This window comes from Magnolia sinica, chromosome 2, assembly GCF_029962835.1.
Source record: "Magnolia sinica isolate HGM2019 chromosome 2, MsV1, whole genome shotgun sequence".
Taxonomy (NCBI): Eukaryota; Viridiplantae; Streptophyta; class Magnoliopsida; order Magnoliales; family Magnoliaceae; genus Magnolia; species Magnolia sinica.
The window spans coordinates 51,390,151-51,406,997 of record NC_080574.1 but is presented as its reverse complement, the minus strand read 5'-3'; the positions used below and the strand labels follow the sequence as shown (position 1 = coordinate 51,406,997).

The 16,847-nt window shown below is 38.2% G+C and overlaps 1 pseudogene; it reads right to left on the bottom strand.

The window, feature by feature from the left end:
• Positions 1–1,241: 1,241 nt before the first annotated feature.
• Positions 1,242–6,091, bottom strand: LOC131225433 (protein argonaute 4B-like; annotated as a pseudogene).
• Between the last annotated feature and the right edge of the window lie 10,756 nt (positions 6,092–16,847).

The following is a 16,847-nucleotide window of genomic DNA, read 5'->3' as shown; positions in this document are numbered from 1 at the left end:
CTAAAAATTGTCTGCAATGAGCTATCGTCTGGAAAAGGGGCGTGTGCGTTGCTCACTGACCGATTTTAGCCTTCAGTGTCTACAACGGCTAAGACTGTCAGTGTTTCTGACGGCTGTGGGCGACAATGTTAGTCGTCGGCGTCTACGACGGGTAATACCGTCGATGTTTCCGACAGCTGAGGGCAACAGTTTTAGTTGTTGGCGTTTTTTACGGCTAAAACTATCGGCATTTTCGATAGATTTGGAGGACGAAAAAAACCGTTAGCGTTTCTCATAAATTAAAAAATAATAATAAAATAATTAATTGCACCATATAGGTTTGCGAAAGGCCTAACATGAGGTAACAAAGGTCCTTACCAGTACTGCGGCCCATATGTTGATATGCCTCCCTGAGAAACACCATCTCCTAAAAAACACCAATGCAGGAAGGAGCTCAAAGGACTAAAAACTTCCAAGTATATCTAACTAAAAATATGTAGGTAGAGCTCAAACATTTGCACAATCTCTTTACCTATTTGAAGCATGGAGTATGGACTAGAGGGTGCCGGTCCCCCTGCTTACCAAAACAGATAGATAATCCCAATAGTCAAGCCACTCTTATTCCCAAAGCGGTGCTAATATTTTAAGAATTTTTTTTGTATACTTCTATGTAATTATGCATAATGGTTAAAAAAGTACGATCTTCGTGATAACTTCAGATATGGAACAAAAAGTAACACATGATTAACACAGACATAATAAGTTCGAAGTTCAAACTAGTTGATACAAGAAGCATGTTATAGTTATGGATTCTGAAGTTCAAACTAGCACTACCAAAAAACTAGCTAGTTGATACACCATCATTGTGTACACGAAATCGATAAGTTCTACCTGTTCCACAAACAAGTCCTTGTCATTAGCTATAAGGATATTTTCCATATGCAAAAATATGAATCACTGATAGTAATTGGGAGATGAAAGATTAAATAAACATAAAGTGTTGAGAACACTAGTATATTTATGCCACAATGGATTAGCAAGCACCACTACCCAAATGCAATGAGAAGCACGAACGGGCCATGGGCATTAGTAAGTGTAAATTGTAAGTATGGTTCTAGCCCGCTATGGTTTATCTGATGGGTTATCTGAATTTCAAGAACTATAACAATTCATGGGGATCACTATAGGAAATGAAAAAAGATTAAGGAATATGATGCTTATAGCTTGCAAGGAAATTGTATAAAGGTTTAAGAAGCCTACAACTGCTGGTCGGATGGAAGTTCACTTAGTCCTACAATCTTGAATTCCATATTAGAAGGTCATGTCTTCACTCTCAGGTTTTTCAGCATTCTCTTTGCCTGACATGAAATAAAACGGGTCAGAAGTATGAAACATACGACAAAAGGTCACAATCAATTAAGACAACAGGTTTTCAAGTGTTCACTTAGGCATGAAACTTGCTTACCTTTCCCCAATCTATCTCAAAGGGATGTCTAACATTTTGGTTAACCACTAGAAAATCTGCAATAGGTCCTCGCTTTATAATCATTGTTGTAGACACATCTGCACAGGGTAGTGGATAAAAAAGTGATGAAAATGATATTGTCAAACACGGGTTGCAATTAAGAAACACATGGATATCAATAACCCCACGTTCACAAAAAATTCAAGGAGATACCAATATTCAGAGACAAGCCTCATTGGTGGTGCGGAAGCTAGAATGGAAACCTCGACAGCCAACAACACCACCTCCTATGTCAGTGAAGTTGCGAGGCTCATTGTTGAAATACGATTGCTGTACGAGTAGGCATCCTCTAGAATTACCAGCTATGTTAACAATTTTATGAAAGAAAAAAAAAAAAAGAAGCGATGCCAACAATAAAAAACTGAAATTACATACTTCTTTGTTGCGTGATGCCTTGGTATGATGTCAAGCACTCATAAAGCTTCCCGAGTGCTCTCTGAATCATGACCTCATAGAGCATTCGCTATGGCTTTCATTGGGATTCGGGCGGCAAAATGAATCTCAACCTTAAATGTCTTTGATTGATACGGACGTCTTGGTCTCTTCTGATCTCCTTCCCCACGATTGTCATTGCCACCAGGGCTGCCATTCCCACTAGTCCTGGATAAGGAACACCCACAGAGTACACATCATGGGAGCATGTACAAACACAGAGTAAACATCAGCTCTCTCTCTCTCTCTCTCTCTCTCTCTCACACACACACACACACACACACACACACACACACACACACACACACACAAATTTACAACTTCAATTATCATTCAGCTTCTTTCCATACTCAAATATACTAAAAAACTCCAATGAAATCCTTAAATTTCAACATTATAGGATCCAAATCCTCAACCAACAACAGGCCTTTTAAAAATAAATAAATATATATAACAAAATAATAATAAAATAAAAATCCTGACAAGATTATCATTTGCTAGTTACATTGGGTGTTCATTAGGGCACACCGAATTCTGGCAAGAAATCCTATAAGCGGCTAAAATTGGCAGCATTTACTGATGGCGAGTGGGTAAAACTGAGCAGTATATGCCATGGGTAGAAGTTCTACCCACCCACCCCCCCCCACAAAAAAAAAAAAGCACCATAGTCTGTTGGAGTTTCAAATAACTCTCCTTTTATACTTCTCCACCTGTCACCCACATCTTGCAAACTGCTTCCACTATTCGCATGCATTTCATGGGTCATATGTATTAGTATATCTCTCATACATATAATGAAATAAACCAGGGAAAAGGTCTTCACACCATTAGTTTTATGGATCACTAAATTTATGCATTATTTAAGGACATGGGAGGGCTTTTAAACTAAATGTAAGGGCATTTATGTAATTTGGAGGTGCATCTGTGTTGTCCCCCACAAGAACTTTGTTTATAGATAGGACAAAACATAACTGCTTCCTCTCTCCATGATGTGCATTGATCAAATGTTCCAGCCGAGCAAAATCAAATATATGCCTGTAAAGGTGCGCTTAGGCAAGGAATCTCTTTGTATGCTATTTTGGAGATGTTGGCAATTGGGTAGTGTGTATTTAGGTTTTCCAAATGCATTTTGGAAAAGAGTTATATGAAGGGAAAAAAAGTGCTCTTGAACTCCAACAAACTTGCAAACATCTTCATATCTCCATGTGCATTTCATGTCCGTGTCTAGTATATGTATATCCATCCATATTGCTGTTAGAAGTCAAAATAATTTTGCTGAATTTTCATTTTTATAAATAATTTACTTTTTAAAAAACTTTTAATTGACTAAAATGCCTCTTGAATCTACAACAAAACTACCCATAAATACCATCATATGATCCTCTCACATGTGCAAGGTAATTTATCTATAACTAGAATTTTAACTAGATAAGTTATGATTCTTCCATGAGATTTAGGAAGTTTGCTAATCGATGATCACCCCTGCATATCCAGTTTGTGTTCATGCACCAACATATTATATAGGCATGAGATCCAAGACCTCCATCTGGATGGAAAAGTACTTTGATCATCTGAATAAACAATATTTTTTTGAAGACAGGGTGCCCCCGCCCCTTTCAAGGTGAGCTTATTCCCTTCGGATAATCTGCCTAAACAATATAGTCATCTACAAGTTAAAACAATCTTCCCTAAACACATGGTGATGGAAACCATCTAAACATCCCCTGTAAGATGAGCTCTACATTTTTCAGCAGAGTTTGTGTTCTCTAGGATGGCACCACCTGATCATTAATAGCTTTTACTATCTATTCCAAGTTATGCTTAATTTCAAATTCAAGATACTAGATGTTTAACTTCTAATTGAATACCCACCAGAAGATCCATAATCTCCCAAATGAGACAGTACATTTGTGCACCTACTCTAAGTGCAGCCACAAATGCTCGATTTTTATTTCTGTCGATACTACTCGCACCAAAGTGATTCGTAGATATCAAAACCTGAAAATTGAGTTTTAGAAAACCTGAGTTTGGTATGCTCCATTTAACCAGGATATTCTGCTAATGAGGTAAACTCGTAGGGAACTGTCTCTAAGTCTCCAAAATAATTGATGCATGTACAAAGAATGCCGATTTTGGGGATATGTTTGCACAGAATTCTTCACACAATGTTTTGTTCTGCAAAAGGCTTAAATATATGAGTTACAAGAAAAGACTGAATTTTCTAATTTTCCTTTCCAACCAGATGCACCAGTTAGAGCAAGTATAGCTTTCTAAATTCATTTAAAACTCTTCGCTTCGTAGCAGTTATCCAAGTATTAAAGGCATATGTCAGAGATTTGGGTGTTAAAAGATTAAAATGTTGCGTAATAGACAAGTGGAAGGAAAGGAAGGATTGATCTGTCCACTTTCTCTCTGGTTGGACCTTTTCTTTTTTTTTTGAATGATGATATTTTTATTAAGCCAAAGCCAGAAAGACCCAAGAGAAAAGGAAACAAGAAAAAGAAAAGGAAAAAAAACCTAGAAAACAAAACTAAAAGAAGAAAAAAGGTTGTAACAACAGCCAACCACTCGACTGGACGAGGGACTTCCAAATTATCATATATGTATAATCCAGACTCACAACTTCCAAATTATCATATATGTATAAAATCCAACCCTTACAATTTGTAGGCCACACTATCGAAATCATCTTAGGCAAAAATCAACCCCATCCATTCATCATATTGGTAACACCATAGAAAGAAATATGTATCCATTAATAAATATCAAAATAATAGTGTACCTATATGAGGACATGTCTTCGAGCACAACAGTGAATTCAAAATTTTGTTGTGGAAGAGCTCCAACAGCAAACAAGCTCTTCTCACCATCATAAGCAAAATCGTTTCCAGCAAGCTCACTATGGTAAGTCTGGTGAACTTTATCAACCAACCTTCTTCCGATACCCTTCCCATCGATGGGTTTGCCATCTTCATAGAAGAGTGAAACCTGCTTGCCATGGAAAACAGACAAAAGAATTTTGAGGGGGAAATGGGAACTTACCTTAACAAATTTAAACAGAAAATTTTAATTAACAGTTTATAAAGCAAGTTGGAAATGCTCATCTTTTCAATTCATCTTATGGAAGCAGTGCAGAGATCTAGAAATTGCTTTCTTGAGTTCATCAATACCACATCTTCAAGTCACTTATGCATCAAAACACAACTTAAATTGGCCCCAGGTTACCCGCAATAAGCTCTTTGAAAACCCTCCACAGTTCCACTATAATACTTTGCAAAAAGCTTACCTTGGCTAGAATGTATGTTTAAAAGATAATAATAAACACAACTGTGTCATCAATCCTGTTAAAATTGTATTCAAAATTCACTGTGGTTACTCGTTATCCAATAGTATCCAAATCAGGCAAACACAACCTTTTATGCAATATATTTTTAATTGAAAATACTTCATTGTGGACTCTGTCCTAACATCAACTGGAGAAAATTTGTAGGGAATTTATGACGTTCCACATTATTGATTTTTCTCCTTAATGTTGCTCCAAGAAAACATCTAAACAGGTATTTATTGAATAAATATCGAAGTTGATCAAGCAACAACAATAGAATGACATAAAGCAAGATAATCTGGCCTCAGTGACGGCAAGATTTACAAGGTAGGAAAGAAACTACCCGCTAGTAATCATAATCACATTTATAGCTACTAGTCCTCTCCATATCTCAGATGGGGTTGCTTCAGCAATATACATGGGAGCAGTCTTAGATACAACACCAACACCTAGGCCCACCAGGAATCTTCCAAATATAAGAACATAAAGATTTGGCGCAACACACATGACAATCGATCTAACAGCAAAAACTGCATCAGCAAGAAGGGTAGCTTTCTTACGCCCTTACACATCATTAGTCCAACCCCTGAGGCAGCTCCAAAAATTGTACACCTAGCAATGCCATGCTGACAATTGTTTCCTACTAGCATAAGCATTAATCAACATGATGAGAAGTTGGCGTCCAAACATAAAAACACATAACCATCCATGAAAATATATATGCATTCTTGAACATTTACCTGTAGAAATTCGCTGTCATTAACGACCTGGAAATCATCTCCAATGTATAGAAGTGCCCCAGATATAACACCTGCAATGAGCATTTTCATCACCTGATGTAACCGTAGGTGGCATAAATACTAATTAACAACATCAGTTAACAAAGAATCATAAGTATAAACATTTAAAGAACAAATATCCAAATATAAAAGAAAAAGAATGAGATAATGGGAAATAACTCCCAAAAGTCATAAAGATATGATATGTTGCTATGACATCTAAAGAGAAGGGAAATTTGGTCATGAATAAGCTGGTGTGCCATGTCTAGCATACCTGCTCGCAAAGAGCTCCAAGTCAGCCTAATGCTAATCTTCCGTCAGCTCAGGTCACAATAGTTGTTCCAACCTTCATAACCACGAATTGGCATCAGCACCAGGATGAAAAATAGTTAAGAGTTTTGAGAGGAACTTATGAATTTTCATACAGAAAATAAGTGAATCCAATGGCTTTTTATGAAAGTGTGACAAAACACTATTCTTCTAGGCATTGGATGTTCACTAGATATGGAAAACCCAATTCCAGAATTTTGTAAAACTGTGCTAGTAATTCCAGTAACCAAGATGGTTAAGAAGTCAATGTAGTTTTATATAACAGGGCCAACATTCAGTTAGCTCCTGTCACTAACATAGTAGGGGAAATATTAAGAACTGAAGTGAAAAATGAATATGCCTGATAGATGCAAAAAACACCCTCATAGGGATTTGGTGAATCACAGGAAGTGAAATATACATTAAATAAGAATTTCTTTTCCCTCTTTCTCTTCCCCAAATCACGAGCAATTCTAATATTTTTCTCAACCAAATATAGGGAATTGGGAAGAATTGAATTTGCCTCTATTGCGAGTTAGGGTCCAGCGTACGTGTGTCCTGCTCAATGGCCACCATCCATGTTGTAACTCTATTATGATTTATGGGCCACCATAAAATTACGCTGAAGGGAAGATTGTGACCATTACAATCTATGCATGAAATTAAAATAGTCTAAAGAAGATTAAAAAGTACTACCGTAGACAGTTCCACTGTCAGGATCTTCCAGAACTTCGATAATCTACAGATTAGACAATCTTAACCATTGAATCAGCCCCCTACAACCAATTGACCATCCACAACGAGACAGGCATTCATTCAACTACACAAGTCTTCCCAACTCGGGTATGATCCTCAACCAGGACATGGGTAGCATCCCATGCCCTGAGCACTTACAAGTGGGTCCCACGATAACAACCAAACCGTTAATCAAACGGACCAACGATATAAGGACCACGTCAGAAATAAATAAATAAATAAAATAAAACTCAAGAGGGCTAAGTGGATTAAGTGTGACCGGGCCTCACCCAACACCTTGATGTATATATTTTATATCTACACCGTCCATCTGTTTTTCCATATCATTTTATGGCATGAGCCCAAAAAACGAAGATCCAAATCTCAGGTGGACCATATCATTGAAAACAGTGGTGATTGAACACCCTACCATTAAAACCTTCCTACGGCCCACTATAATGTTTCTGTAACTTTTATTTGCCATCCAACATGTTGATAAGGTCAAACAAACCTCCATGGATGGGGTGTGTGTGTGTGTGTAACAAAAAACAAAAAACAAAAAAAAAAAATCAGCTTGATCCAAAACTTTTGTGGGCCGATTAATGGTTAATCATCACCTTTTCCCATGCTATTGTCCACCTGAGAATTGGATCTGCTTACCTTAAAATGATCTAGAAAAAGAAATAAAATAAATACATCAAGGTGGCCCCACGGTTAGGGCCGCACCTAATCCGCTTTAACAATTTAGAAAAACTGATGTACAAAATCACAACATATAACAATGTGAATGCCAAAAAATGGTTAGGCAAGATCTTTCAATCTACGAGTGTTTTTGAATATCACAGATGGATATGAGCTTCTGGATTAAACATATAACGTTCTGTGATAAAAAATCACACGACTCACCTTAGAAGGGCGATTGACTGGCGATGAAGCCGGCGCTTGAAAGAGGGATGAGAGATGAAGAAAATGGCGGTCGAAAGAGGGAAAGTAAAATTTTCTCTTTTGAAATGAGATAAGAGTTTAAATCTAGAAAATGTGAGTTTTCCATATTTTATAAAATACACTGTATTCACAGCTATACAATATAGGGTCCATTTAGTGGATGGTTAAGATACTATTACATAAGAAAATTATAACTATAAACCATCTACAACGAGACCCATTATTTGGATGGTCTAGATAGCCATATATCAAACCTGCATTTTCTATGAACGAGTCACCACTATTTAACAAAAAATGCAAAACTGATAGTTTTCATTGTACAAATGAAAACGATAGCTTAGCTTTAGATTTGGTAAGGCTCTACGGCCCCCACCATGATGTTTGTGTTTAATCCACACCATACATCCATTTGTAAACAATCTTTTAAGGTTGATACTGAAAAATCAGCTCGAAATAAATCTTTGGTGAACAACACCACAGGAAAACAGTAGCGATTGAACGTCCACCCTTAAAAATTGACCTTTTGGCTACATATTTTGGTGTTTTCGCTATGAATTTTAGCCGTCGGTAATACCGACGGCTAAAATCCGTAGCCGAAACAGCCACACATCTGTCGGCTTTGCCTTATTTTTTGGTAGTACAGCGAGAAGATCAGCGAAGCCCAAAAGAAGTAGTCGACATATGAGCTTGAGTTATACATAGTTGTTCATGCACTGCGACATTAGCAGCATTATCTGATTCACAGAGAGTTTGTTCTATGCACTAACCATCAAGTATTAAAGTTTATTAATAGTCAGACTAAAGTGAATCATGTGCATGGTATATGGGTTGCATTTTTACAGAAATTCACATTTGTTCTGAAGCACAAGTCAGGGCAGTAGAACAAGGTGGCGGATGCACTTAGCTGTCGTGCATCACTACTCGTTATGATGAGTAATGAAGTGGTCTGTTTCGACTGTCTCAAGGAGATGTATGCTGAGGATGAAGACTTCAAAGATTTTTTGATGAAGTGACAAGAAGGTTATCCCAACGACTTTCATCTACATGACGGTTTCCTCTTTAAAGGGAATCGATTATGCAACCCTAAAAATTCTTTGAGGGAGCAGATTATTCAGGAGTTACATGGAGGTGGCCACGGTGGACACATTGGGCGAGACAAGATGCGAGCTCTTATGAAAGAATGATATTACTGGCCGCAATTAGTATGTGATGTGGGAAAAGTCATACAATGTTGTCATGTTTGTCAGACCTCCAAGGGATATTCTTAAAATATGAGACTCTACACCTTGTTACTTATGCCTGATGGACATTGTGAGGATTTATCTATAGACTTCATGCTTGATCTCCCATGAACACAACACGGCATGAATTTGGTGTTTGTGGTGGTAGATCGTTTCTCATAGATGGCGCACTTTAGTCCATGCAAGAAGACCCTTGATGCAACATACGTGGCGAATCTATTTTTCAGGGAGGTCGTACGGCTACATGAGGTCCCTAAGACCATTACTTCTGATCATTACACGAACTTCATTAGCCACTTCTGGCGAACTTTGTGGACTCAATTCAATACGTGACTTCAATTCAACAATGCCTACCACCCATAAACTGATGGGCAGACCGAGGTTGTGAATCGCACGTTGGAAAACCTCCTTTCCTGTATTTCAGGAGAAAAACTAAAGCAATAGGATTTGTCTTTGTTCAAACAGAGTTTGCATTCAACAACACGGTAAATTGCTCGACAGGAAAATAATTGTTCCAGATTTTTTACGAACGAGTGCCTCGCCATACACTTAACTTGATCCCTCTGTCTAAGCTACTAGGCACGAACATTGCAGCAGAACATATGGCAGATAAGATCATGGGCATCCATGCGTAGGTGCAGACCAAGCTACATGCCTCGAATGAGAAATACAAGGTGTAAGCGAACAAGCATCGATGACAAAAAGTGTTCGAGGTGGGTGACCACATTATGATTCATCTAAGGAAAGGAAGATTTCCAATCGGGACGTACAAAAAATTAAAAAATAAGAAGCTTGGACCGATACTAATCATCTAAAAGATCAATGACAACGCTTATGTTGTTGATCTTGCAGATGACATGGAAATCTCATGGACTTTCAACATTGCGGACCTGACCGAGCATCATGAACTAGAGCCGGACGAGTTCTTTTGACATGGAGGGGACTAATGTAGAGCGGGTCGTAGACATTTTCATGGCCAAGATGGATTAGAAAAGGCCCGGTCGACGACAAAAGTGATATAGACCATTGGACCTTATATCGAGGGTATCTTGTAATCCAGAATGAGTTATCGAGCGTAATGTAACATCCTAAAATTTCATGGCCAGAGTTTGTACTTGTACCCGAGAAAAAGGGTGTTAATAATTGATTGAATTGGATGCTTTGGAAATTGTACTTTTTTTTTCTTTTAGATTACATCTAGATACATTCATGAAGGTAACATTCATAAGAATAAAATCGATTGTATTAATTATTTCATCTGAGTAAAGAATTCAGCAAATAATTAAAAGCCTTCTCAATGGAAGCTTATTATATTTATCGAGTTCACAGCGGAAGTATAAAACTACATCATGATACTATCTTCTTATTGTTGAGGGTCGAATATTGCATATTAGACACTAGTTGTTACCTAATTTTATGAACATGATACTGTTTAACGGCTTATTTTAATCGTGTTTATGTTACAAGGTGTATTTAGGAGCTTGGACTAAAAAGGGTACTAAAAGTATGAATTTAACACTCATAAATCACCAAGGCAAGGGACGGACCCTGAGGGGACCGAGATTGAAGAATTTATACGCCAAAGATATGAGAAAATCAAGTAATTGGGTTTAAACGGGCCTGAAAGTCATCCAGAATGTAAAATCACAGGGTTCCTACCATCCATTCGGCTAAAAACTTTATATATGGCTTGAGGACCTTAAATTAACTGTACAAGTCAAATTTCAACCATTGGATCCTTGTGAAAGTGGCCCAACGGACAGATCAACCCATAATTCACTGATCTGGGGCCCACCTGATACCTGGATATGCTTCAATTTTGGCTTCAACCCCTTAAAATTTATAGCAAAATGGATGGACGGAGTAAATTTGGCATATGCATAATGATGGACCCCATATTCATTTATGCATGTGCACAGCACATGCGCACTCGACGTGCACTGGAAGTGAAGTCGGGTCAAACCGACTTTGACTTGACTCCAAGCCCTATTATGCACAGCGTCTGCACAGACCGGACGCTGTGATCGGTAGTGAGCCACCACCATGGAGTATTTAGTGATCCGGACTGTTCATTTGCCCCGTATGGTGGCCAAGACCCTGGCCATGCTTTGTTTTTAGTCTCTTATGCATGTATACATGTGAATCGTCAAAAAATTGCAGGATGAACGATGAATTGGTTTGATACAGTGGACCGCACTAAAACTCGACCAAAACCACTCCTTTCCAACTGAAATTTTGCTAGGAATCTAATGAGTGAGGTGGATTTTTCAGAAAACATCACTGTGGGGCCCATCGAGCATCGCAGCGCAATAAATTTTGTTAGTTACACACGTCCTGAAAAATCGGATGTTATGGGGCATTGTACGAGCATACCCATGATCAGATGCAAGATCCAAACTGTTGAGACTCTTTAGAGGGTGACCATGACCCCAACCATGAAGATCAGAAGGGGTTTGGGACGATCAGTGTCCTACAAACCCCATCCAAACTCAAGTCGTTTGCATTTTTTTGCTGTGCACATTGCAGGGTTGCATAAAAAGCTCTCTAGGAGCTTCTCCACCGACTTCCAGCACCATCCTTGCTGCCTATAAAAGAAGAGAAGAGAGAAAGCATGTAGAGATGATTCAAGCAGCTGTGGAGGCAAGGGTGGAGTGTGGGAGCACGAGAGGACTCTTCCTCCGCTTTTTCTTCTTTAGTTTCTTCTTTCTTTTCATGTCTTGTTGGGTCTTTTTCCTGATTATGTCAGGCTAAACCTCTTAGCTAGGGCTAAGAGGTAAAGCTTATAGCATGATGGATGGTTTTCTATGCTTTGATTCATACTTTAGTTGAACCTTCTTTTGATTATAGTTTGATATTAAAGAATGCTTTCAGTTTTTAATGGTTTGTTGTGACTTAAATTACAATGAATCTGCGATAGCTTTGAGCATGTTCTTAACATTATAGGGTTTGTGAATTTGGGAACCCTGTTGTTTACCATCGTCTCCTAGGTATGGTTGGATGACGAAATCCTTCCTAACATTCATACATCCTTTAGATTGGATGTGGATTGGTTAAAGTTCCGTTGTTTGCCTTGTCTCATGGGCATAGTTTTGTGATGGAATCAATTTTAATTCTCATACCTCTTATCTCTTGAAAACTAGATAAAAGGAAGTTCAAATTTGATTTTAATGATATATCTTCCAATTGGATGAAGATGAGACTCTTAGTCTAGTTGAGTTCTTGAATCAAGCATATAGATCCCCCTGATCTCTACAACTGGATCCTTAGCACCTTAGTTTCCCACCTTTGAATTTTATAAGCTTTAGTTAAAGTTATTCACATTATTCCCTTAAAATTCCTTGATTTAGATTACATCTTCACCTAATTCTAGTTCAAGTTACTTTTAAATTACGTACAAGGTTCAATCCTTGTAAATTCGACCTCGGTCTTACTGCAATTATTACTACATCACAACCCTATACTTGGGGTGTGAACACTTATTCTTTTAACATAATCTTCCTTAGGGAGATTGTTCACTTGGTCTTCAATCTGTAAGTCACCTGCATAATCTGTATGGTTGGGAGAGGGTCGATGCCTTACTCATAGTAATAGTTATCCTTTAAGATTAACAATAATTTAAGAGATTTATAAGAGTGATGTAAGGGTTTTGATACGTCACGTACTCTACCACTACGAGAGATATCTGTATGCGTAAACAATCTACATGAATGCATGCCTAGCAAAGTGTATGCGGCTCATCATACATAGTGATCACGGTCACAATGTAGAAAATAGTTCATAACATTTGGCTTGACCTGCACTCTCACTATATGGATATTCGCCGACAGCGTGTCCCACGTTAACGTGGCTTTACATGAACATCTCAAGGCGACAGAACGCGATTAGGGAATTTACGTAACACGATGTGTTCATGGAGCGACTATTTGTGACATCCAATCCTGAGAAGTGATGTAACACTACAATTGCGATTTACATACATCGATTATGTACCACACCAACCAACCCATGGAATTACGCGCCGACTAAGAGGACTGCTATCCGTAGCACATTATGTCCACGATAAATATTGAGTCACTAGTCGTGATACCTTTAACACAACACTTGCAATGATAGAAAATGTAAATTGAATTGTGATTCCCAAAAAGGGTAAATAAATGATGGTAATAAATCAGTTGAAAGGATAACTCTCTGTAATATGTGAACATGAAAAAGCAGGATAATAATCATCAATTAAATCAAAGTAAGTTTAAAGGATAAAACCCTCACCTCAGGTAGCGGAGTTGTCTCTTATTAAATTAATTGACCAGAGGCGTACGATCAGGTTTTACTTCAATTTTGTTTGGTTCGAATTGGTTAACTAGATGTTAGATCAGGGATGATAAAAGGAATCTGACCTAAACCATTCCTTCAAGGGCATACCTACTGCCTTACCCGATAGGTTTTCAACTTATCGTGATTAAGCCTTTCTCATCATTAAATTATTTTCAATGTAAATGGAATCTCATTATTGAGGGATAAATAAGAAAAACTTTGAAGAAAAGGGAAGCATAGGAAAAGGAGGAACATAGGAGCTAACCTGACCTCAGTGTTAGCTTGGGCATGCTACCTTGGAATCTCCACGTCTTACTACTTTCTCTCCTACTCACCTCTCTCTCTCTCTCTCTCTCTTTTCTTTTCCTTTCTTTCTCTTTCTTCTTTTCTTTTCCTCACGTTTTTCTTCTCGGTGGGATACTGAAGGTTCCCTTTTATAGGCTTGGAGTTCAGGTCGGCTAGGATCCTTAGCACCGAGCCGACTACGCAGCAACTTGCGAAGGCATAAGTCGAACCCAGGTTTCGTGCATGAAAACTCTGCCTACCCATCAATATCTCTTACTGCTTCATGGATCTAATTAGATCTTTAGATGGGGTTATGTTGTCCCTAGGTGGGCCTCCGAATGAATGGCCTTGATCGTGATTTTGGATGTGAAACTTTCTGGTCGGTGGCAGATCCTTCTGCATAAGTATCTGTGCGAAAACTAGGAGGAGTTTCTATCCGCACTTGTTTCCTTCCTAATCCTCGATGTAGGTAGGGTCGTATTCATCCCTACTGGGTCTTAGATGGCTCTGATTGTCCCACGTCTCCTCCATAAGATTCCCTTATGCAGGAAAGTTGCAACTCGGATGGTTTCCTATTTACATTGCTTGTAGATAGAGGTGGGCAGAATTGACTAGATCCAGCGGATCCGACCCAATCTGGCCCATTTTGAATAGAACCAACGGCCCAGATCGGGCTTGACTGAGTTGTGATTTTCAGATCTGATATTTTTTTGGGTTAGCTCCGGTTAGACCTCTATCCGGACCGATCCGAGCCAGATACCAGAACCGAACCGAACAGACCTGGACCGAGCAGTGGAACAGGTAGTATAAAATCTATTTTTTAACCCTAAGTTCTTAACCGTATTCATTTACACCAACTCTTCCTCTCCGCTCTTGTCTTATCCTAACCCAACTCGAACGACGGAACGAGCGCTGCCACTGCCCGATGCCTGATCTTCTTCTTCTCCAGTCTCCACTTCTTCTTCAACACCTGTTCTGTTGCCTGCCCGTTGCCCGACGCCAGTCTCCTCTTCTTCTTCGTGATTGAATCAGGTTTTGGCGAGGATTCCGTTTTGATAGTTTCTTCTTATTCCTCTTCTTATTTCTTCTTATTCTAATTAATCCCTGACTGTGGAGTGAATCTGATGCATCTGATTTGCCTTATATCCACACCGTTCATCTGTTTTGACAGCTCCCCTAAAATGAGGCATGTCCAAATCTCAAGTGGACCACACCACAACAAACAGTGGTGATTAAATGCCCACCACTAACTGTTTCCTGGGGCCATCGAATGTTTATTTGCCATCTGTTGATAAGATCTAAAACATCTGTGGCCCACAGTAATATTTTAATGGGGATGGTTTGATTTTCAGGCAGGCACACACAGTAAGATGTATGCAATGGGGATGCTATATACATGGGAATTTGTAAACCTTGAGTCCTATAAATGATTACATGGGAGTTCTGACATAAGTCTTGGACTTCTGTTTACCTGAATGGAGTAAACAGAAAATACTATTGCATTTGTGGTTGAGATTAAAAAGGCTTACTATCTCAAGATAAGATTGATCCTCAAAATCTATTGCATTATCTTATTTACATGGATTATTTATTTATTTTTACTAATGATAATTGTGTTGATTTGGGTAGCTTGGCATGTTTTTGTTGTTAGTTTGTTCATCAAAATGGAGTGTAGAGTTGTAGAATTTCATTTGCATTGTTTAGCTTCTTCTGTATAGTGATTTTTGGAAATTTTAGCCTGTAATATATGTTTTATGATCTGTTGGGTTGGGTTGGGTGTCAAGTTCATTGGACAGGGTTTGGGTTGAAAACCTCTAGTCTTATTTGATTTTGGATCTGGCCTTGGTTGAGCAAATTCAGGTTGGGTTAGGTTGGGATAATCACATGTATTTAGGGTCAGATTGGATTGGTTTGGTTCAGCAGAGGAGTTTGGGTTGGGTTGAATACCTCGAGCTGAGTTAGAATTTGTGAAATAGTGTTTGCCTCAAATCTCATGATGTGCAATTGGCTATGAAAAGAAAGTAATGATTGCTATACATATTTCTTAGCAGATGGCTAAACCATCTCAGTTGTATTCCAACATATTATCTCCATGTGGGTCTATTTTTCAATTGTTGTTGGCTTGATAAATCTTGTTTCACCAAACTTTTATAAGGGCTTGTCTTCAATGAGTTAGAAAAATAGTGCTCCCTTCATACCACCCCAATCAAATTTCTTCTGAGCCTTCCTCTCTTGCAAGTGAATGTGTCCTTTTAGAATGTGAATTGAATGCCATACAAGTAAAATGCCAAACAAGTAATGCAGAATAGCCCATGGACATGATATTTTGGTTACTTTTGAAGATTTTTGTCTTGTGGAATCTCATGTGTCATTGAGTCATGACTATTTTCTATTCTGCAGAGATCTTTTAGACCCCTACAACTAAAAATGGGTTCATCTGATTTTTAGTTAGCTTGATTATGTATTAGAGATTTTGATCTATAACATGATGGGTTATGTTAAAACTGATTATGTATTAGAGGTCAAGACATCTAATGCATAATCACCGTTAATTGAAAATGAGATTAACTCATTTTTAGGTGTCTACCAAATAGGGCCAGCCTTAAGATGTAGAATTCCTTTCATTGCTATTTCTCTTTTTGGATTTGAAAGTTAGATGTCAACATTGGGATATGGTTTATATCTCAATTAGTGAAGTTTATATTGGAAAGATATCATAGATTGGAATAAAGAGTAATAGTTTTTTTCGGAGAAATTAGTCTCTTGTGAAAGGAGAAAACCCTAAAAAAGAAAAATCAACCTCTTTAATTTTGTGTATTTTTGCAAATGCCCATTATTCTCTTCTTCTCATCCATCCTACATCAATACAAGGCAACCACTCTTGCTGATGTATAAGCCCCAGTTGCTTCTTTTTTTTTTTTTTCCCTTTGGAATAAATGATCGGCTGCAACATCGCTGGCTATAGAGACATTTGAAGGTAT